This window comes from Sapajus apella, unplaced genomic scaffold (genome assembly GCF_009761245.1).
Source record: "Sapajus apella isolate SASKATOON/1434 unplaced genomic scaffold, GSC_monkey_1.0 scaffold210, whole genome shotgun sequence".
In the NCBI taxonomy this organism is placed as follows: domain Eukaryota; kingdom Metazoa; phylum Chordata; class Mammalia; order Primates; family Cebidae; genus Sapajus; species Sapajus apella.
The window spans coordinates 107,515-129,158 of NW_022437150.1; the positions used below are offsets into that span (position 1 = coordinate 107,515).

The 21,644-nt window shown below is 44.6% G+C and overlaps 2 non-coding genes across 2 annotated transcripts; one reads left to right on the forward strand and one right to left on the reverse strand.

Moving 5' to 3' along the window:
- Window positions 1-2,866: 2,866 nt before the first annotated feature.
- Window positions 2,867-2,938, forward strand: TRNAM-CAU. The gene has a single exon. It is a non-coding gene; the product is annotated as a tRNA-Met (tRNA).
- An 8,475-nt stretch (window positions 2,939-11,413) lies between these two features.
- Window positions 11,414-11,485, reverse strand: TRNAQ-UUG. The gene has a single exon. It is a non-coding gene; the product is annotated as a tRNA-Gln (tRNA).
- Window positions 11,486-21,644: the final 10,159 nt, after the last annotated feature.

Here is a 21,644-nt window from a genome sequence, read left to right on the forward strand (position 1 = left end):
GTAATTTTAATTTTAGACAATGTAGACTTCAGAGCAAGGAAAATTACCAGGAATAAAGAGGGGCATTACACAATAATTAAAGGGTCAATTCTTTAGGAGGATACAACAATCCTTAAAATGTATACATTTGTGGGTGGCTGAGGCAGGTGGATCATGAGGTCAGGAGTTCGAGACCAGCCTGGCCAATATGGTGAAACCTCATCTCTATTAAAAATACAAAAATTAGCCGGGCATGGTAGTATATGCCTGTAGTCCCAGCTACTTGGAAAGCTGAGGCAGGAGAATCGTTTGAACCTGCTAGGTGGAGGTTGCAGTGAGCCGAGATCGTGTCACTGCACTCCAGCCTGGGTGACAGAGTGAAACTCTGTCTCAAAACATAAAATTGAAACATACAGGTGAAGGATCGCAGATCCATGCATCACTTTAAAGGGAGGTGAGCTATAAGTGAGGTTCACCACTGCATATTACCTGGCAGGTGCTCAGTCTCCTCCTTCCACTGCCTCACTGGTGTTCCAGTGAAGAGAGGAGGCCCATACAACACAGACCTCCCTTTGAGAGGAAAAGGGGAAATGCCTTGGAGGGGAGGAGAGGAGTCCTGGCTTGTGGGTGTAAAAATGTTTTTTCCACTCAGATTATTTTCTGCAAGAGGCTGAGATCAGGCACCTGGTTCGATCCTGAGTCTCTGGAGGGCTCATGCTCGTGGAGCGAGAGGGCCAGAGGAACAAGGAAGGTGATAAATCTCATCCCTATCACGCAGGAATGCTGGGTGGTCATAGAAGAAACATCAAGCAGTAATTTCACAGGACAGCAAAAAAGGAGCTGTTGAAATTACAGTAGCTACAAGGACAAGGAAGAGCTTGGGCTGATAAGACCCTAACAAACAGAATGGGAGCTAAGCTGCCTCAAAGAAACCATCTGAGTCCAACATTGCGCTGGGTTTGACACATGCCCTACCCAAGACCTAATTATGTGCTAACTACCGTACAAAATCACACACCCACCAACACCCTGACAGATCCAAGCACGCTCATATTAATATAAAAATAGGTGGCATCTCGATTTTGTGAAATCTTCACCTCTTCCACAGAAAACCTCATGATTAGTCCACCCTCAAATTAGAAGAGCTCGTAAAAATAGAACACCCGAACTCTGCTGGGCATGACTTCTCACCAGCTCACCCGCACTTCCCCAAGTGTGTACTTTCGCTTAGCAATGAAAGCTTCTTGCCTTTGGCTTCATTCTGACCCCTCCCTGAATTCTTTCTTGAGGTGTCAAGAACCTGAAAACTGGCTGGGGCTGGGGTCTCACTGGCTTCTGGAAACCCTCCTAAGCCCTCCGGCAGCACCTGTAGTGTAGGCAGCAATTCAGGGCTCTGATGCCTCAGTCCCCGACCTTTTTGGCAGCAGACACTGTTTTCGCGGAAGACAATTTTTGCATGGACAGGGGTAGGGGAGTGGGGAATGGTTTCAGGACGACTGAACTGCATTACATTTATTGTGCACTTTATTTCTACTATTAAATTGTGATACGTAATAGTTATACAACTCACCACAATGCAGAATCAGGGGGAGCGCTGAGCTTGTTTTTCTGCAACTAGACGGTCGCCTCCGGGGTGATGGAGTGACAGTGACAGACCCTCAGGCCTTGGATTCTCATAAAGAGCGGCCAGCCTACATCCGTCAAACGGGCAGTTTTCAACTGACTTCGAGCTCCTCTGAGAATCTAATGCCTCAGCTGTTCTGATAGGAGGCGGAGTTCAGTCGTAATGAGGGTGATTGGGAGCAGCTGGACATACAGATGTCGCCTCCCTGCTCTCCTGCTGTCTACTTTCTGCTGTGTGGTCCGCTTTCTAACAGGCTAACGACCAATGCCCGGCCAGGGGCCAAGGGCTTGGGGATCCCTGCTGTGATAGTGAATACTCGCAGCTCCAAATCTAGGGACCCCGGAGGTCAGGTCCTGGTGGGGCCTGGTTCAGGTCTGCTTAGGATCCCCGCTGTCCACATGAACAATCCCAGCCAGTTTTCTCGTGCTTACCCTGGAACATCTTCCTAACCCCAGTGTATCTGCCTCAGTGTCTCAGCCTGCTTTTAGAGAAGGGGAAAATAAAAATGTAAATGAAATTGCTGGAGAGTAGCAGCCACCGGTCCTACGCCCGACCTGGAACTGGAGACACAAGGCTTTCCTGAAGACAGAGAAACTCTGAGCAGATGGGGAAAAGCAAGTCGGAGAAAAGAACAAAAGCAAAGTTTCAGGAGGGACTTTGCTGACAGCACAGGATGAGAGGGTATCAGAGGTCTCTATTCACGCCTTGGCTGCCACGTTCGCTAGGAGTAAGAGACAGCCGTGGGCAGGCGTGACCCCGAAGGGTAGGGCAGGGAGCCCCTTTTCATGAATTCAGTGGCGTGGATGGGTCTGGGAGTCAGGCGGGGCTGCGTGGGTACACGAGGTGCCCGGGAAGCCGCGAAGGGCGTTAGGTCCATATGCAAAATGCTTCTAGTGTTGTGAAAGACATTTTCTTGGGGACAGGAAAGAAAGCGAACTGGCTAATACGCCTTCTCCCTAAGGGGATTAAGTCTGGCCCTTCCTCGATTCTCCCCAAGTAAGGGCTTCTGAGGGCTTTGCTCGACTCTCTCTAGCTTCTCCTCCTGAGCTCAGAACTGCTAAGAATAAGATGACAGGTTTTGAAACACGTTTGGTAGATTGGTACAGGGCAGCTCACAACTTGAAACGGATTGTTGGAGTAAACTGGTTCTGGAGGGAGTTGATCTTAAGAGGTCAAGGGGAGAAAGGACAAACAGGGAAGGAAAGAGTTAAAGAAGCTGATCATTTACACGATAAATGAGAGGAGGAGCCGCACACTGTCGCCAGCAGAGTGGCGCAGCGGAAGCGTGCTGGGCCCATAACCCAGAGGTCGATGGATCAAAACCATCCTCTGCTAACAGGGGTTTTTTTTTTGGTCATCTTTTTTTTGTTTTTTTTTTCTTTTTGTTCTTTATTACTTGCTGGTGAACAATGTTGTTTTTTGAGGAATTACCTTCCACAGTTGTGGAGAGAAGATGGCACCTCTCTCTCTCTCTCTCTCTCTCTCTCTCTCTCTCTCTGTTTATATATATATATATATATACACACACACACACACACAGACACACATATATATATGTATATACATATTTTTGATCTCTTAAAATTCCTTTCAGAGGCTGTATCTTACTTTGAGATATATGTTCAGCATTTTCCTTCTCTTTTCTCCAAATGTTTGCAAAATTCCTTTCTCACTCATTTCAAAGGAAAGTCATATCATAGAAAATACACTGAGGTTGAATATAATTTTATATTTGCTCACACTTGAAGGCAAAACACTGTTACTGACAATTGCCTGAGACCATTGGTTATTGTACATCGATACTGGGTTTTTTTTGCTTCCATGGGAGCCTCCTGCTTCTTTTGCTTTTGTTTATTTCTATGCATGATTTATTAATTCATTTCGTGTATTGTGAATTCTTCTTAAAACAAGCTATGTTACAATGGCCAGTAGACATCTTTTATACCCTCCTCCTTCCATACTCATGGGAACTAGACACATGGAATGTTATCAGGAAGAGAAGCAACAGTGAAGTTAAATGTAAAATGGTTGATTCTACTTGGATAAAATTTTATTTTTAATGTAAATGGTAGAAAACATTGGGGTACATTTAAATAAAACATTTTGTGAATCAGAATTCCATGGGCAAACTCAGAAGACCAATAATCTTCATTTTGCCTGTTTACACCCCAGAAGCATTTTAACTAACTCTAAATGTCTAGGCGTAAGAGATTTGTTGAATAAACTGTAACATATGGACTCAAAGAGGAAGCACTATGGGGCTACAAAAAAGATATAATTTCCAGGAGATAGTGTTAAGTAATAAAGTAAGTATGGAAAAATACTACAGTAGGCTACCTTTTTTTCAAGAAAGAAGGAGAATTAGGAAAACATACACACACCTGTTTTTCTTTCTGAAAAGAAAACATAGTGAAGATAAACCAGAAAACAGTGAATCTGGTTACCTAAACTGGCGGTGAGAGACTCGGGGGAAATGGAGTGGAAGGGACATGGGAGGCCACTTCTCCAAGTTTGCCTTTTGTTATAGCTTTAACTTTTGAAATCATGTGTATGTCTTATTTTTTTTTTTTCCACAGAAAATGTTTTCTGTGTGAATATGTTGACTAAATTCAAAAGGGTTATAAAGGATTTTTTGCTTCTTTAAAATTTCTGAGTCACCATTTTCACAAAATAAATAACTTATGGTAATCTGGAATTCCCACAATCAAACTTCAGTTTCAAAATTCTCTTCCCTGGTGCCTGACTTTCGAATACTTCAGAGAGCCCCTAAAGTGTCCAGAAAAGGGAGGTAACCAGGATTATGTGGCATGCTTAGGTACATGGGATTGCCAAAATGATGCTCAGTTTTCTTTAGGCTATATTTTTGTGAATAATACTAATATATATTTTTAAATTGTATGGGATTTCTAAAATAGTATAATCTATCAATTATAATTATGGTTATATTAAGTTACTGTACCAAATTTTCTCATATAAAGCTACTAACCCAATTTAAACAAAAAATTAATTAAATATCAAGAAAATACCTTCATGTAAAACCAGCTAATTCTGAAATTGCTTAAAATGGTTTATAACCAGAGCTTGATGTCATATTGTTAAGAAAACAAGGCTTCAGTTACATTTGGTCACCTGGTCGGCCGTTTAAACATTTTATAAGGGAATTTCGTTCGTTATTTTCAATGCATGTTTCTTGGTTGTATAAAAGGTTTCCCATGCAAGAGGGCTGATGTTATAACACTGGATTATTATGCTATAGCATATTTTCAACAGGTAAAGAAAGCTTTTTTATGGTTCACATCTTCTAGAAGCATCAGAGAAAGACTGTCCTTGCCATTGACACAACAAAACTTTGGGACCTTGAACTTTGGGTTCATAATCTCACAACTGAGAAAAGTCCCTCCAAGCTCTTGGAGTTGTGTGCCCATTGTAACCCTTAACATAAAACCAACCAGAGAAATTTCTCCCAAGAAGAGACTGGCATCCTTAATGCAAAACGCTTTCCCAAGTTCACAGATGAAGACTTCTACTGTCATGAAACTTATCTTTGCATATTTTTTCTTGCTTATGCCTCTACAAACAGAGTCACAGCACCAATAAATAAATAAAAAAAAAAAGAAGTGGAAAAGCGGTCTGTTACGTGCACGTATGGGGTGTATTTTATTTGTGAAGAATTTTGCAGCCAGCTTTATACATGGATAACCTTATGCTTTGATCGATAAAAGATGAAAGCCCAATGTAGGTAAGAAAGTTTAATGGTACATGCGTTGCCTCATAATCAAAACCAAAACATTGGTTCACGCCTCTTAACCCACATCATGGATTAAAGAGCACATTGCCAGGTGGCCTTCACTCTTCTAAAACGGCATCATTTGTTGGGTCCTTTTTCCATGGTTTAAAGTAAAAGAAGCAATGATTAGAAATGTATCCCTCATGACAGGTTCTAGCAAATTCTACTGTAAAGGCTACCGTCACACAATAGACTCTAAATTCTCTTGGAAAGTTGTGATAGAATTGGCTAAACAGAAGTATCTGTGCAGCCGCTGGCACTTGTGGCCTAAGGAGAAATACATCACATGAAATTCAGTGGTAGGGGATTGACAAAGACATTGCTCAGTCAGTGAGTAACTTTTTTTTTTTTTTTTTGAGACAGAGTCTCACTCCGTCACCAGGCACCAGGCTGGAGTGCAGTGGCGTGACCTCGGCTCCCTGCAACCTCTGCCTCCCGGTTCAAGCAATTCTCCTGCCTCAGCCTCCCGAGTAGCTGGGACTACAGGCTCGCGACACTGCGCCCAGCTAATTTTTTTGTATTTTTAGTAGAGATGGGGTTTCACCATGTTGGCCAGGATGGTCTCGATCTCTTGACCTCGTGATCCGTCCGCCTCGGCGTGAGTAAACTCTTTATCTAGCTGATCCTTTGATCTATTTGATTTTAGGAGGTTTCATTTACGGGGTAAGGAGCATACTCCAAACTCGTGGTATTATCCTCCCAATAGTCATGATAATAGTCTCCCTGGTGCACTGTATTCTCGCAAAGGTTTTAAATGCTTGCATGCAGCCATCTCTAGACTGTCAAATAGTCTTTCTTCAACTGGAATTACAAGAGCTAACGGAAATGTGCAACCATGAGGACCCGTAACCTATGAATGACACGCTGAGACTGGAAACCCAAAACGATGGTAATGGAGAGTGGCGTTAAGGCACTAAGTTTTGGTTACACTCTCACCTGAGAGCCTGACCAAAAAGGGGAAACTTTTTAACAAAATTCTGAAAGGCCATTGTTTTGGACTAGGCTCATGCACTAGGCCCCAACAAACCAAACCAAACCAAACCAAGCCAAAATGGAGTCACTTGTGCTAAGACTTTATGGAAACATGTAGATTCTCAGACAAATCAGGTTTTGTTTTTTCTCTCCTGTAAATCTCTATAACAAACATTTCTGACAGCATAGGTATCCACCCCCTGAAGTCCCCATTAAATCTTTTAATCGAATTCATTTCCTCTTGCTTAGAAACCATCAAGCTTCAGATGCCGGTCATTACGCCATGGGACCGACTTCTTAATATTTCTCCCTAAAGTCTTTGATGACCTAGTTCTTCCTCCCTAAAGTCTGTTTTGGCTTCCCATTGCCAGCTCAGCCCACCCTTCGCATCCCCCATAGTTTCTTCCAAGTGGTTCAGAAACTTTGTGTCCCCTCAGGCCTCAGTTTCTTCACTGAGAAAAAAAGTGAAGTCATCGAACAAAAGCGAGCCCTTCCCTTGCGCTAGGTTTTGTGACTAGTGTTTGTATTGTTGCCTCATCGAACGCTCCCGGTGACCTGGTGAGATGGGAACTAACATCGCTATTTCACGGGTGAGGAGCCTATGGGGGGCCTGAGATCCTTCAGTCTGCCTACTGCTTCCACTAAACTCGGCGTTTCTGCGGCGCCTTTGCGGATGTGCATGGAAAGACTTTTCCAAAGTCGCAGGGGAGACGCTGGCGTTTGCGAAAAACTGAAATAACTGAACTTGCAAGACGAGCAGGAGGAGATCCCCGCATTCCTGGAGCTCAACTGCCGAGGCGCAGGGAGGAAGGGGAAAGGAAGGCCCCTCGGGGGGTTCCCGCACAGCGCGCGGCCCCCGGCCCCCATGGCAGGTTCACCCGCAGGAAAGACGCGCAGGGGAGACTCCCAAACGGACACAGAAAAGGTTCCCCGCCCCGCTTCGCACACCCAGTTTTCGCACAGACACAGGCGCCACGCTGTGAACCCACCTGCGCGCGGCTGAGGGCGCTGCGCCTCCTGGACGTTCCCAGCCGGCCTGGCCCCAGCGTCTCTGCGCGGAAACGCCTCCTGCGGGCTTTCCCACCCGGAGCGCCACATGCTCGGGACGCGTCTAGAACCCGGCGCTTGAGCAATTGCCTTAGCGTGAGAGAGGAATTCAGCGCAGCTCCAAGCAGTTTAACCCGGATTCCACGCCTCTTCAAGGAGGGAGCGCCTAGAGCGCATTGAACGTCCTGGCTTGCAGGCTGGGACGCTGTCCAGGATTTCAGGGTTTTTTTGTTTGGGTTTTTTTTTTGAGATGGGGTCTCGCTCTGCAGCCCAGGCGCGATCTCGGCTCACTGCAACCTCCGCCTCCCGGGTCCTGGTTCAAGCAATTCTCCTACCTCAGCCTCCCAAGTAGCTGGGATTACTGGCACGAGCCACCACGGAGCTACTCGGGAGGCTGAGGCAGGAGAATTGCCTGAACCCAGGAGGCGGAGGTTGCGGTGAGCAGAGATCGCGCCATTGCTCTCCAGCCTGGGTAACAAGAGCGAAACTCCGTCTCAAAAATAATAATAATAATAAAAATAAAATTTTTGTGTTTCTGAGCAGACACGGGGTTTCAGCACGCTGGCCAGGCTGCTCTTGGGTTTCAGGTTTAAAGGGACGCACGGACCCCGGAGGTGGGTTCGCGGACCGCGCGCGCCCTCCTGTGGACGAAGAGGAGCACTTCCCTCCCGGCAATACCCAAGGCCCGACGAACAAGAAAACCACCATCCAGTAACTCTCCCTGCAAATGCAGGCTGCTTTTCTCAGGATTCTTGCTGGATTTCTTTGAAACGGAATTTTTGCGACTGGCTGTCATTGGGCAAAATGTTTAAATTCAGTGTTTTCTGGAAGGCTGCTCCGGGAGTGTTCCTCAATCCTAGACTGGGTTTCTGGGGGAACAAATTCACTGTCTAAACTCAAAGAATGGACTCAGAGACTCGTAGAACAAATAGCAAAAGTGAGATTTTTTTAATGACAGTTTTGCAAGATCGGGTGTCTGATGGGCAGGCACACCCAGCACGGGTTCAACAAGGACTTTATCCCCTGGTGCGCAGTCCCCCCACCCACTCCTCTTCCTCAGAGGCTGAGTGCTATGAGGCTACAATCTTCCCCGATGTCGCCTATTGACTGTTAGACAAAGGCTTAAGGTGTTTTTTTAGTGTGGTCCTGCTGCATTTTATTGCAGCCCACAATGCATTGCAATCCTGGTTAGCTCAGGGACTCTTTTAAGTATTTGACTTACGACCTAAGTATCTGGGCAGGCTGATAAGGACAGACAAAACAAGATATTTGGCAGGATAGTACACTTTCATCTTAGACTGAACTTCTTTGGTTTGAGTGAGAGCAGCTAAAGGGGTGGGAAAACGGAGACAAGCAGGCATCGGCTATCCAAGCAAATCTTCTGTAGTTTGATGACTTAAGACGATGTAAGGCACTTTGTCTTGGAAATGGACCACTGTATGTATTATTTCCTTCAGGTTGAGGATGGTCAAGGACAGTCCCGTTTGCACAGAGGTGGCAGGAAACTCTCAGGAAAGAGGGTAAAAATCCTCCAAGGGAGATTCCAAACTTTCAAACCATGGTGGAGATAGGAAAAATTCCTTACCAAAAAAAAAAAAAGGTTCTTACAAAGGGGCTGATTTCAAACCTGAGTGGAGAATGCCCCATAGATTTCTTGTCTCTCAACATAATCAGCCAGACATGAATACACTACTTGAATCACATTTTCCAACACCAAGGAGGAAAATATTTCCAATTTTTTTTTTTTTGTAATTTTTTTTTTTTTTTTTTACAATCTCCCAATCTCCCTGTTACTCAGGCTGGAGTGCAGTGCTGTGATCTCCGCTCACTGCACTGCAACTTCCACCTCCTGGGTTCAAGCGATTCTTGTGCCTCAGCCTCCCAAGTAGCTGGAATTACAGACATGTGCCACCAAACCTGGCTAATTTTTGAATTTTTAGTAGAGACAGGATTTCATCATGTTGGCCAGGCTGGTCTCAAACTCCTGACCTTAAGTGATCCACCAGCCTTGACCTCCCAAAGTTTTGGGATTACAGGTGTGAGCCACTGCACCCTGCCCCAACGTTCTTAACCTTGTGGGGTTCCTGGTAGATTTTAAAAAAAAAGTGCACCACGTGTAGAATGGTGCCTGTGCCTTGAGCAGCAACTTGTGGGTTAGCAGAAGGAATACATCCGTGCTTCTCCTGGGCTGTCTCCTAAAGCCTTCCCAGACTCTCACTCTCAGGCCACTGTGATGAGAGCAGCAAGCTGAAACTCTCTTGACCAAGGCAAGAGGAAGTGATGGTTTCAGAGGTTACTGTCTCCTCCCTGTATCCTCAGAAAGGACACAGGATTTATTAGCTTAAATCTTTGCTTATTGGTAGCAATCAAAAATTTTCAATTTAATCCGGAATGTTTTGTTACTACCCTCCAGAGGCTAGGATGATGTCAGGCCCTGGGCTCCCTACAAGCAATAGTAACCAAGGCATATGTGGACTTCTGGACGACTGGCCAAGAATGCAGTGAAAGGAACCTTTCTTCCAAGATAAAATCCAAAAACGTGAAAAATATAGTGATCTAATCACATACCTCCCATTCTTACTTCAGCTATTAACTGAAAGCCCTCATTAAGACACGGTCATAGTTGCAGTTCACCCCCAGGGAGACTTCTGCTCCAGTCTTGGGTGAAGACTTGTCTTTAGAGTGCATGTAGACTTGGAATCAGTGAAGGGAAGGAGTAATAGAAGAGTAAAAAGAAACGGGAAGAAGCAGAGAAGAGAGATGTGTAACCAAATGGACACAGGCTACCCTAGATTTCAGGATCATCAAACTACATTAAACTTTCTGCACTCAGCAAGTATTGCTGAACTCCTAACATGAGCCAGACATGATGCAACTGGGAAATGAAAAGTGAAAAAAGACCACAGTACTGGTCTTTCCCGTAGGAGAACTTGCTGTCTAGACTCAGAGGAAGAGCTTATTAAATGAGCAATTAAATCATGAGGTGGAGTGAGAAGGAGACTTAGGGTGTTGAGGAGACATAGATGGGGCATGTAAGCCCCTATAAAGCAAGCCCAGTGAAGGTCTCGGTAAGAAAGTCTGGAAGGTCTAAGTGAATATTTGAAGAATGAGGAAAACAAGTAGATCTCACAACGTGAGGGTAGAGGGGAGGACAAAAATGTTTTGCAGGTAGAAAATGAGAAAAGACGGACAAATTGAAGAAGAGAAAGAATTTTACCATGGCTGGTGACTAGAAGCTAATATTTGGCTCTGCGTGTGGCAGGAATGGCGGTGAACAAGGCTGGAAATGTGTGCAGGTTAGGACAGCAATCACTCAAATGTAAAACAGCTGTCTCAAGCAAAAGGGAAAGGACTTGTGTGAGAGTATCTACGAGGACAGCAAGGGCTGTGCACTGACGAACTCTGAACGCTACCATGCCTGTCAACTTAAAGTGCAGAGGCTTTATCAAAAATAAGTCTAAGAAAAAAACTAAAAATTTGCAACCAGGATAGGATGGGTGGCCTGACCATGTGCTAATACATTACACTTTTCATGTGTGGGCTTGAATCCCATCCTCACTGAGAGTATTCCTTGGAAAAAAAGTGAAACCTGGAGGGAGAACAGTACCACTACAAATTTGTTGACTTAAAATCAGATATTTATCACTTCTCATGTCAGACACCTTTTTTCCAGTGATAGGGTAATGTGGTCATTCTTTTAAAAACAGGCATCTCTTTATTATGTACACAGACATTCCTTTCTAGGAATCAAGACATGGAGAGACATTTCAGACAGGCGCCCCTCTCCTATTTGCGTCTGGGCACAGCTTACGGAATTGGGGAGTTGTTTCTGGCAGTGTTGATTGTGCATATGGGCTTGCTTCCACAGGTGGTCTCACCCTTCTAAGGACTGACATGGATACCACTGTGAATCAGATACTATGTCATACGGTGGACCGGATTACAAGGAACCACTATAGTTTCAAGAGACAAGACAAACTGAAAGAAGTGAAAAAAAGGTAAGAAGGTCCCACCGAGATTTGAACTCGGATCGCTGGATTCAAAGTCCAGAGTGCTAACCATTACACCATGGGGCCACTTACAAGCACCTTAGCAAGTTCTTCTTGTGACAAATATTTATCCCTGAGTCACCGGCTCTTAACTGCTAAATATAAAACAATGGGATTTTAAACAAAATTGTACCGCCCTCTGCAGGAGTATTTTGGAAATGCTTGGGTGTTTTGCTCGTTTCAATGACGGCCACAACTGGCTTTCACAGGGCAGAACCAGAGATGCTGGAAATCCCGCAATGCTCAGGACAATACTCCATAAAGAACCGTAGGAGTGCACATTTTTTTCAAAACAATCTTGCATCTTTCATCTAGGTTTTCGGGGGCCTTGTTTGTTTGTTTGTTTTGAGACAGAGTCTTGCTCTGTCGCCAGGCTGGAATGCAATGGCATGATCTCGGCTCACTGCAACCTCCGCCTCCTGGGTTCAAGTGATATTTCTGCCACAGCCTCCCGAGTAGCTGGGACTACAGCGCCACCATGCCAGCTAATTTTTGTATTTTTAGTAGAGACTGGGTTTCACCATGTTGACCAAGATGGTCTCGATCTCTTGACCTCGTGATCTGCCTGCCACAGCCTCTGAAAATTCTGCGGTCACAGGTGTGAGCCACGGTGCCTGGCCCGGGGGTCTTTTCTAACAGTGAAATCTGTGCTCCCATCCTTGTGTGTGTTCTCCCATTGAATCATTCTCTCACATACAATTGGGGTGCTATGTAGGACCTTGTTAGGATTTTGACTTTTATTCTGAAATGGGAAGTCACAGCTTCTGGTTGGATGTCCTGAGAGACTCACCTTCAGAATCCCGAGCTACTCTATGACAAGTTTGACCACTCTGAAGCCACCATACTCTTAGGTAGCTCAGGCCACACATGTAGATGCTCCAGCTGGTAGTCCCATCCACAGCCGGCATCCTTTACCAGCTACGTGAGTGAAGAGGCTTCCAAATGACTCCAGCCCTCAGCGGTTATCCCAAGAGTTTCCCAAAGCTGGTGAGTTTCCACCTGAGGCTGCAGACCTCTTGGAGCAGAGGTAGTAATCCCTGCTGTGCTCTGTCTTATTTCCTGACCTTGGAATCAATGAATATAATAACATGCTTTATGCCACCAAGTTTCGGGCTAGCTTGTGATGCAGTAATAATAACCAGAATAACTCCAGAAACAGGAATTGTATCTATCTACTGTGAAAAGAAAATAAATCTTGGGATCCCCCCAAAGCAGTAAGCCAAAGGGAAAAGTCAAGCTGGGAACTGTAACAGGCAAACCTGCCTCCTATTTTATTCCTAAATAAAGATTTAAAGAAAAAAAAAAAGCTACATACTTCCTTCACAATTTGCCCACAAGGAAACTCCCTGTGGACCTCAAGATTTTTACCCTAAAACAGTTCTGTTTAATTTCACCCTGGCAATGTAAGTTGATGTCCCACCTCTGTGAAGATAAGTTATCAAAGAGGTGAACAGACAGGCCTCCCTCTGCTCACCTGAGACAAATGCACACCTGATTGCTTCCTCTGCCCTATTGTTCATGTAAAAATGCAGATTCACTAAGACGACTAAGGAATAAGTGAATATTTCTCTAACCCTTCTCACACGTAAATTCTGTATTAAGTGAAAGGTTAATCAGAGACTGGAAAGAATGTGACCTTTTGTCTCTTATCTACCTACGACCTGGAACCTTCCCCTCCATCCCATATTTTGACTTGTCCCTTTCCAGACGGAACCAATGTACATCTTACACATACTGATTGAAGTCTCACGTCTCCATGTGTAAAACCAACCTCTGCCCATACCACCCTGGGCTCATGTTGTCTGGACCAGCTGAGGCTGTGTCCACCTGAGGACATGTCCTTAACCTTGGCAAAGTAAACTTTCCGAATCGATTGAGACTGCCTTTACTTCTTTGTGGTGATCTCACCAAGGTCAAGATGACTTTAGATCCTCAGACACTTTGGGTTCACACTACTGTCTCAGCGTTGCCCAACAAGGCTGTCCCAAAATTTTGCCACCATAAATACTGCCTTAGGCAATATCAGTGTTCATGTTTCCTTTGTTATGTATCTTCAAAAATGGCGTTCACAAAATTGTTGGCCTGGGAGTGTGAAAGAGTGGGATAAAATGTGGAAAAGTAAAAAACTTTAGATGCTTAGAGATAAGAAAATCCCGGCCAGGCGCAGTGGCTCATGCCAGTAATCCTAGCACTTTGGGAGGCCAAGGCAGGCGGACTGCCTGAGTCGAGATCAGCCTGGGCAACATGATGAAACCCCCTTCACTACTAAAATACAAAAAATTAGCCAGATGTAGCAGCTTGAGCCTGTAGTCCCAGCTACTCGGGAGGCTAAGGCAGGAGAATTGTAAGAACCCGGGAGGTGGAGGTTGCAGTGAGCTGAGATCCTACCACGGCACTCCAGTTTGGGCAACAGAGTGAGACTCCATCTCAAAAAAAAAAAAAAAAAGAAAAGAAAATCCTCCCAAAGATACCCTCTATGTGCTATGTATTGCTATCCTATGAAGCATTAGTAAGACATTTGTTGGGGTATCATTCACTCAGTGTGTATTCCAGGCCCTGGTCTTAGTGATGGGGTAGAGCCGAGAACACGACCCCTTTATTAGAATTCATCTCTTTTGCATCATTGTACAAGAATATCATTTGCTTTCCTAGATTTACATCTTAGCAGGGGCAGAGCCATTTTCTCTTTCTTGCTTTGTGGTGCATTTTTTTAGCTGCTCTTCAAAAATCGTGCAGGTTTTTGAGGCTCTATGCAGAAATTATATTGGGCTAAGAACAAAAAAAGTGGACAGGGAAGTTTACCCATGGCTCCCCTTGCACCAACCACTGTGGCCTAGCCTGCTGTTCCCAGAGCAGGCTAAGCAGAGGCCTCACTCCGGAGCTCTGCACTCATTGTTCCTTCTGCCCCAAACAGCTTCCCCCAGATAGCAATACTCTCTCACCACTTTCTGCCAGTGACCGTTCAAGGAGACCTCATTTGTATCCGTCCTTAAAAATGCAATCTCCAGCTCCCTATCCCCTTTGCTGCTGTGTTTTTATCCAAACCACTTATCAAGGTGATGATGTTTTGGAATTTGATCCCACTTCAACGTACCACAAGAACAGAACTTTAGCAGGCTATTTTCACTGTGTATTCTCAATGCTAACATAGTGTCTGTCATATATTAAGTGCTCAGTAAATATTTTTGCTTAAATAAATCAATTTATTTTAAGCTGGCTGAAGGAGTCATATAGAGGTAAAATTAGTAGCTCTACAATGATTTTCCACACTTATAATTTGTAGTAATTTCTATATTATTCTTTTCTTAATGCATGGTGATAATTATTTCCCTGTTTCAGATGTCTTTCCTCCTTTTTTTTTTGTTTTGTTTTGTATTTTTTTTGAAATAGCACCTCACTCTGTTGCCCAGGCTGGAGTGCAGTGGTGCAATCTTGGCTCACTGCAACCTCTGCTTCCTGGGTTCCAGTGATTCTCCTGCCTTAGCCTTCTGAGTAGCTGGGATTACAACAAATGCCACCACGCCCAGCTAATTTTTGTATTTTTAGTAGAAACGGGATTCTACCATGTTGGCCAGGCTGGTCTCAAACTCTTGGCCTCAAGTGATCCACCTGCCTCAGCCTCCCAAAGTGCTGGGATTACAGGCGTGAGCCATCGCGCCTGGCCTACATATGTCTTATTCATTGTCTTATTCAATCATACAACTTCCTGAAAAAATGAAGCTGATTTTTCACCCCTACGTTGCTGATAAGAAAACTGTTATAAGTATCACTCACTTGTTTGTAATTGCACAGTGGCCAAAATGGCATTTGCTTCTTTGTGGTGATCTCACAAAGGTCAAGATGACCTCAGATCCTCAGTTTTGGCTGTTTTGTTTTTTTAAACCAAAGAACCAGGTTCTAGCACCTATGTCTGTTCACTGCATGGTGAGGAACAGGAAGGTCTGGGGGTCACGGAATGGGAGGTTAGATCCATTCACTTGGTTATAGCCTGTAGGTTTTCTTGTCTTTTCCTTCCTGCAGCACAATTTTTTTTTTTTTTTTTTTTTGAGATGGATTTTCACTCTTGTTGCCCAGGCTGGAGTGCAGTGGTGTGACTGAAATCGCAGCCTCCCGAGTAGCTGGGATTACAGACATGTACCACCATGCCTGGCTATTTCTTTTTTTCTTTTTTGTATTTTAGTAGAGATGGGGTTTCTCAATGTTGGGCAGGCTGGTCTTGAACTCCCAACTTCAGGTGATTCACCCACCTTGGCATCCCAAAGTGCTTGGATTACAGACATAAGCCACCATGCCCGGACTCAATTCTTAGAAATGGCAAAATCTTTTAAAATTCTGTTTGTAGTCTTCTTGTCCACACAGATATTGAGAAGCCAGGCCGACACATTTGATAGTCTAAACTGTGTTAACTGCTCCAATATTTGAGTACATCTTTTGGGGCTGTGGGAATTCAGTGTTGTAGGCCTCAAGTGGGGTTCTTTCCCAAAATTTGGAGAAACTATAGAATTATAACCTGGTTGGCCTGGAGCAGTGGTTCATGCCTATAATCCCAGCACTTTGGGTGGTTGAGGTGGGCAGATCAGCTGAGGTCAGGAGTTCGAGACCAGCCTGGCCAACGTGGTAAAACCCTGTGTCTACTAAAAATACACACACACAAAAATTATCCGGGTGTGGTGGTGGGTACTTGTAATCCTAGCTACTTGGGAGGCTGAGGCAGGAAAGTCACTTGAACCCGGGAGGCGGAGGCTGCAGTGAGCTGAGATTACACCATTGTACTCCAGCTTGAATGACAGAGTGAGATGCCGTCTCAAAAAAAAAAAGAATAAAAGAAATATAATGTGGTCATAATATAAGCATAAATAGATGAGATTCTTTTAAAGCCTTTCTTAGCCTCTTATTTTTCTCAGATATTAAGAAATAATCTACTCAAATGCAAAATAATATAAAGTAAAATTCCAACCATTTAATGACAGATATTGAAACTGCCTTTGCAAAATTCTGGCTGAGGCAGTGAAAGAGATAGATCTAACTTAACCAACTCTTGCTTCTAGCATCCAAGCTTGTACATTCCCGGGTGCAGGCTGAACTAACTTTGGGAGAATCTTAGTTTGTAGTTTATAGTTTAAACAAAGATGATAACAGCCCTTTCCTAAAGCAGATCTCCTTCTTGCCTTGGGACTAGATGGCCTTTGAAGGACTGACAATAGCCACAAGATTAGAAATTATGGTTTAGCAGTCATGCGGCTGGAGGCTACAAGATTCTGACCCTCCCTAAACTGCTCCTAAGATCAGTGCCTGAGATACTTCACAGACCCCGCCCGTGGTGGATCAGCTGGCCCCACCCAGACCTCCTAACTGGCTCATCTGATCTTGTGACCCCATCAAGGAACTGACTCGGGCGCAAGAAGACAGCTCCGCCTCCCTATGATTTCATCACTGACCATTCAGCACTACTGGCTCACCAGTTCCTCCGATCCACCAAGTTATCCTTAAAAACGCTGCTCCCTCCCCAAATGCCCGGGGAGATTGATTTGAGTGCTAATAAAACTCCAGTCTCCTGCATCGCCGGCTCTGTGTGAATTCACGATTGCAATTCCTCTATCTTGATGAATCAGCTCTGTCTAGGCAGAGAGCAAGGTTAACCCCTTGGGCGGTTACAATATGTGCATGGCAAAGTGATTGTCCTGCTTGGAATGCGAACAAAGGCGGAACAAAGGCAAACTGAGCGTGAGGATTGTTAATGAGCTACCGCCCAAAACCAACCAGGGAAGGACTATTGGTTTAGGCTAGACTGCAAGTGTGACTGTTTAAGACAGGATTCCACCAAAAGTAAGGAAGCCAAGTTATAATCCCATTCAAAATTATGAAGCTGTTCCTCAGTAACCATGCTGTTTCATTTACCTTTTTTTCTTTTTTCTTTTTTTAAAAATGGGGTTTCACCATGATGGCCAGGCTGGTTTTGAACTCCTGACCTCAGGTGATCTACCCACCTCAGCCTCCCAAAGTGCTAGGATTACAGGCGTGAGCCACCGTGCCAGGCTTACAATTTTTTTTTCTTGAGATGGAGTCTCGCTCTGTCGCCAGGCTAGAGTGCAGAGGAGCGATCTCGGCTCACTGCAGCCTCCACCTCCCGTGTTCAAGGATTCTCCTGCCTCAGCCTCTGGAGTAGCTGGGACTACAGGCGAGCGCCACCATGCCCGGCTAAGTTTTGTATATTTAGTCGAGATAGGGTTTCACCATGTTGGCCAGGGTGGTCGTGATCTCTTGACCTCATGATCCGCCTGCCCAACTTTCCAAAGTGCTGGGATTACACGCGTGAGTCGCCGCTCCCGGCCTGTTTCATTTACTTTGATTCATTACCCACTAAAGCAATTTCTGATTAACAATTTGTGGTCAGTTCTAAGTCTAGGCCCATCTTCCACTATAATTAATACAGTGAATTCTAAATTCTAGTTTTACTACTATTTTCTTACAGGTTTTATTTTTGTGAATGTATCTCTCAGATGCAAGTATCAGAATAAAATCCCTGCTTGAAGCATCCCATCAGTATCACCAGTTTATAACAATCAAGGCTCATGGAAACATTGCGGAGGAAGACAGGCTAGGGGAGAATGTCAGGTTCGGAGGACTTTGGTATGGCATGAATGTGTTCCCCAAAATTAACGCATTGGAAACTTAAGCCCCAGTGCAACAAGATTGGGAGGTGAAGTCTTTCCGGAAATGTTTAAATCATGAGGGCTCTGCTTTCAGGACTGAATTAATGCTGTTATAAAAGGGCTTGTCTGGAGGCAGTGGCGCGGTCCTGTAGTCCCAGCTACACGGGAGGCTGAGGCTGTAGGGTCGATTGAGCCCAGGAGTTCTGGGCTGTAGTGAGCTATTCCCATCGGGTGTCCGCACTAAGTTCGGCATTAATATGGTGACCTCCCCGGAGCGCGGGACCACCAGGTTGCCTAAGGAGGGGTGAACCGGCCCAGGTCGGAAACGGAGCAGGTCAAACCTCCCGTGCTGATCAGTAGTGGGATCTCGCCTGTGAACAGCCACTGCACTCCAGCCTGGGCAACATAGCCAGACCCCATCTCTTAAAAAAAAAAAAAATAGAAAAGAAAATAGTTTATTCTTTTTAGTGAGACGAGTGGAAGGTGGGAAGGGATTTCTTTCCTGTCTAACTATGAGAAGAATGTTGATGAAATTAATATTTTCAAAGCCAAGCCAAGCCAAGCCAGTGGAATGACAAAGTGGCTTGGTTGGGCTCGAGGGGGCAATTATGATGCTCTAGGAAGCTTTAAAGCCATCCCCTAGATAATTTTGACTTTTTAAACCATTCGCAGCCCAACAGACCGGTGGCCCTCCGCAGGCAGGACACTAGCGTGCTCAATCCTTTCAGTCCCCGGCGCCCCATCCAGCGGCTTCCATTAACTTTAAACAACCATTATAAACGATTCGCAAAATCCACCTGAAAATGAATGGCATCTTTTGATTTGTGTGAGCGAACTTCCACATGATCTTGATGGTCTTGGTTTCCTCTCAGCCCTTCACTCTGTCCAAGCATCCGGAGTTCCTGGAGCTACACAGAGAAAGGAAACCCATCTGTTTAAAGTGACGCTGTCCTAAAGATAGTTCCCTTATCTTCCCTCCGCCTTGCCTTTTCCTTTGGGAGTTTAGCTTTTTTCAGAGATCTCCTACCCTCTCCTTGGGGCCACTTTCTTAGCCACCCCCTTTTGCCGTGAAGTTGCTGCCTTCTTCTTCACCAGAGCCTTAAGCACTAGTGGAAGGAATCTGAATTCAAGAAACTCCTGGTTATCTTGCAATTTCTGGTCTGAATCTTTCTAGTGCCCTACAAGTGACCTGAAAAGAAATCAGTACTCCCCAAAATGAACCTTGGAACTCTCGTGAAGTCTCTGCTAGGTTAACTTCTGTCTGGGAGAGACTGTGAGGTCAAGACAGGTCCAGATGTGCAGGTGGTGACATCTGGGGTCTGGCCCTCACACAGGCCGTGGGGGTAGGAGGGCCAGCACAGACAAAGGAATGAGAAGAGACAAGTTAAGAGTGCAAGGAGGGCTGTAGCAGAAAGCCAGCAAGTCTGGTCACATTCTTGTGCTTCAAAGAGGCATTCCACCCTCGAGCACAGAGCCTGGTGCTCCATTAGCTCTTTCTTCTTGTACCACATAAGCAGGTCGTGCTTCAGCTCTTTCCCCAACATCTCACCCTTATTTCTTTTGCAAAAACAACCATAGCTTGTTCTCTATGGTTGAATTCTCTCCAGCCTTTCCATCCACACCTACAGACTATAATAAGACAAAACAAGCAAAGAGCTATTGGAATCAAGTTTGTAAGAGTTGAGCCCTGGATGGTCTTAGTGCGCCTTATCGGATTGAGGGAGGACAGCCCATCTGCGGCTCCTTGCAGGATATCAGCTCCAGGCATTAAAGTTCAATAAGCTTGAGACACCTCAAAAACCTGTTCCTTTAATTTTGTAATACCCAAGGTAAGGTTTTCATCCCTACCCTTCAAATGGCTGATTGTATTCCATCGATGTTGAGTTTTATTATAGCTATGGGGAGTAACACAAAACTCCAAAATGTTCCAATTAAATTGCATTTGAATTCTAAGCTCTAAGCCTACAATTTGATCTCCCATCCAAACTACAGTTTGACGGAGATTATTAATTTGATTTACACCTTTTTGATTTATTTTCATTTGAGAATTCCATAACTTAGAATTTTTTTTGCCAGTTATCTACAAACTTAAAGGTTTGTGAAGAATGTAAGGCCACACCAGCTACTGCTGCAGTGACAGTGGCAGCAATAAGGCCTATTTTAGCAGAAATAAAAGTAATTATCAACTGTTTTCCTTGAATAAGAAGCTTTCTAAGAATTTTAGTGACAAATTGAATTGAAGGGGAAGCTTCCCAAGGGCGATTTAGCGACACAGGGATCGAGACTCCTTTTTTGGCCCTCATTAATAGAATGGTTTGATGTTTATTAAATGTTGAATTTACACAAGTAAAAAGACAGCAACTGGGGCAAGTGACAGTTTGGAATATTTTATCAATATTAACTTTTCCCAGACCAGCATGAATAGAGGCTGAACACAACTTTGAATGCAGACGGCTCTGTTGGAAATGAAATAAAGCAAGTACTTTCTCCACCTCCCTGTACTGTGTATATGTTATAGTTCCCCTCCCAGATGTAAAGATGCGCTGGGCAAGTATAATTTCCGTAACTTTGAATGCTCACTGCTTATGAGCGGTGATATCATTTTGGAAGTGGGGCCACTATGCCACCACTTGCCCAAATTAAAGGGGCATTAGCCTCTGTTGGGTGTAAGGATTTTGATTTAATTTCCATTGGTTTCATAGTTGATAACAGTGGGGTTACAGGAAGGCCTACCGGTGCAATTTGTTTTAAAAATCCCCCTAGGGACCAATCAATGACGATTCCACAGGAATTACTTTGCAACACCTCAGCCTTACTTCAACAGAGTTTTCCCACTCCCAGACATCAGCATGCTTCTGCCATACCTTATCCTGTTTGCATTCAGGCTTGTTTGGGCGGAACTTGACTGTTCCAGAGTATAGAGAATTATGTTTTCGAGTATGCCCAGAAGCCATATGTAAAGCTGTTCGAGACTTATTTTGTTTTGGAACTAATTTAAGCCATGCCTGTGAACTGGCCTGCAACAGCCTTCTACAGAAGGTCCTAAGCTTATAGGGTGATGTAGGGAGCCAGCCCTACATCACCCATAGGTACCCCAAGTTTGGTGGCGACAAAGGAATGAGAAAAATATTAAGAGAGAAGGTGGGACCAGGGGGCCATCACTTTATTACCCTGGAGGTGACGGTGAAGGCCCCAAGCTCTGATCATCCACGCTATTTATTGATTACAATCACTTTAATCCATAGGGTAGGGGTGGAGTGATGGGGGATGAATCAGTGAGCTGCAACTGAATCAGTGAATTGGAATTGGTGTGTCATCTTAAGGATTGGTAACAGTGGCGGTTTGGGAGTTTCATGAAACAAGAACATGTGGTTGTCTTGAGCTTATTATCTATGTGCAGCTGATGGAACTCCGGCCTTACAAGGAACCTGCAAGTCTGGCTACGTCATAGTGCTATAAAGGGGTTTTATATCCTTTACCATAAACCAATGTTTATGGTAACAGAGCCGAGGTCACCCTGCACGGAACATGAG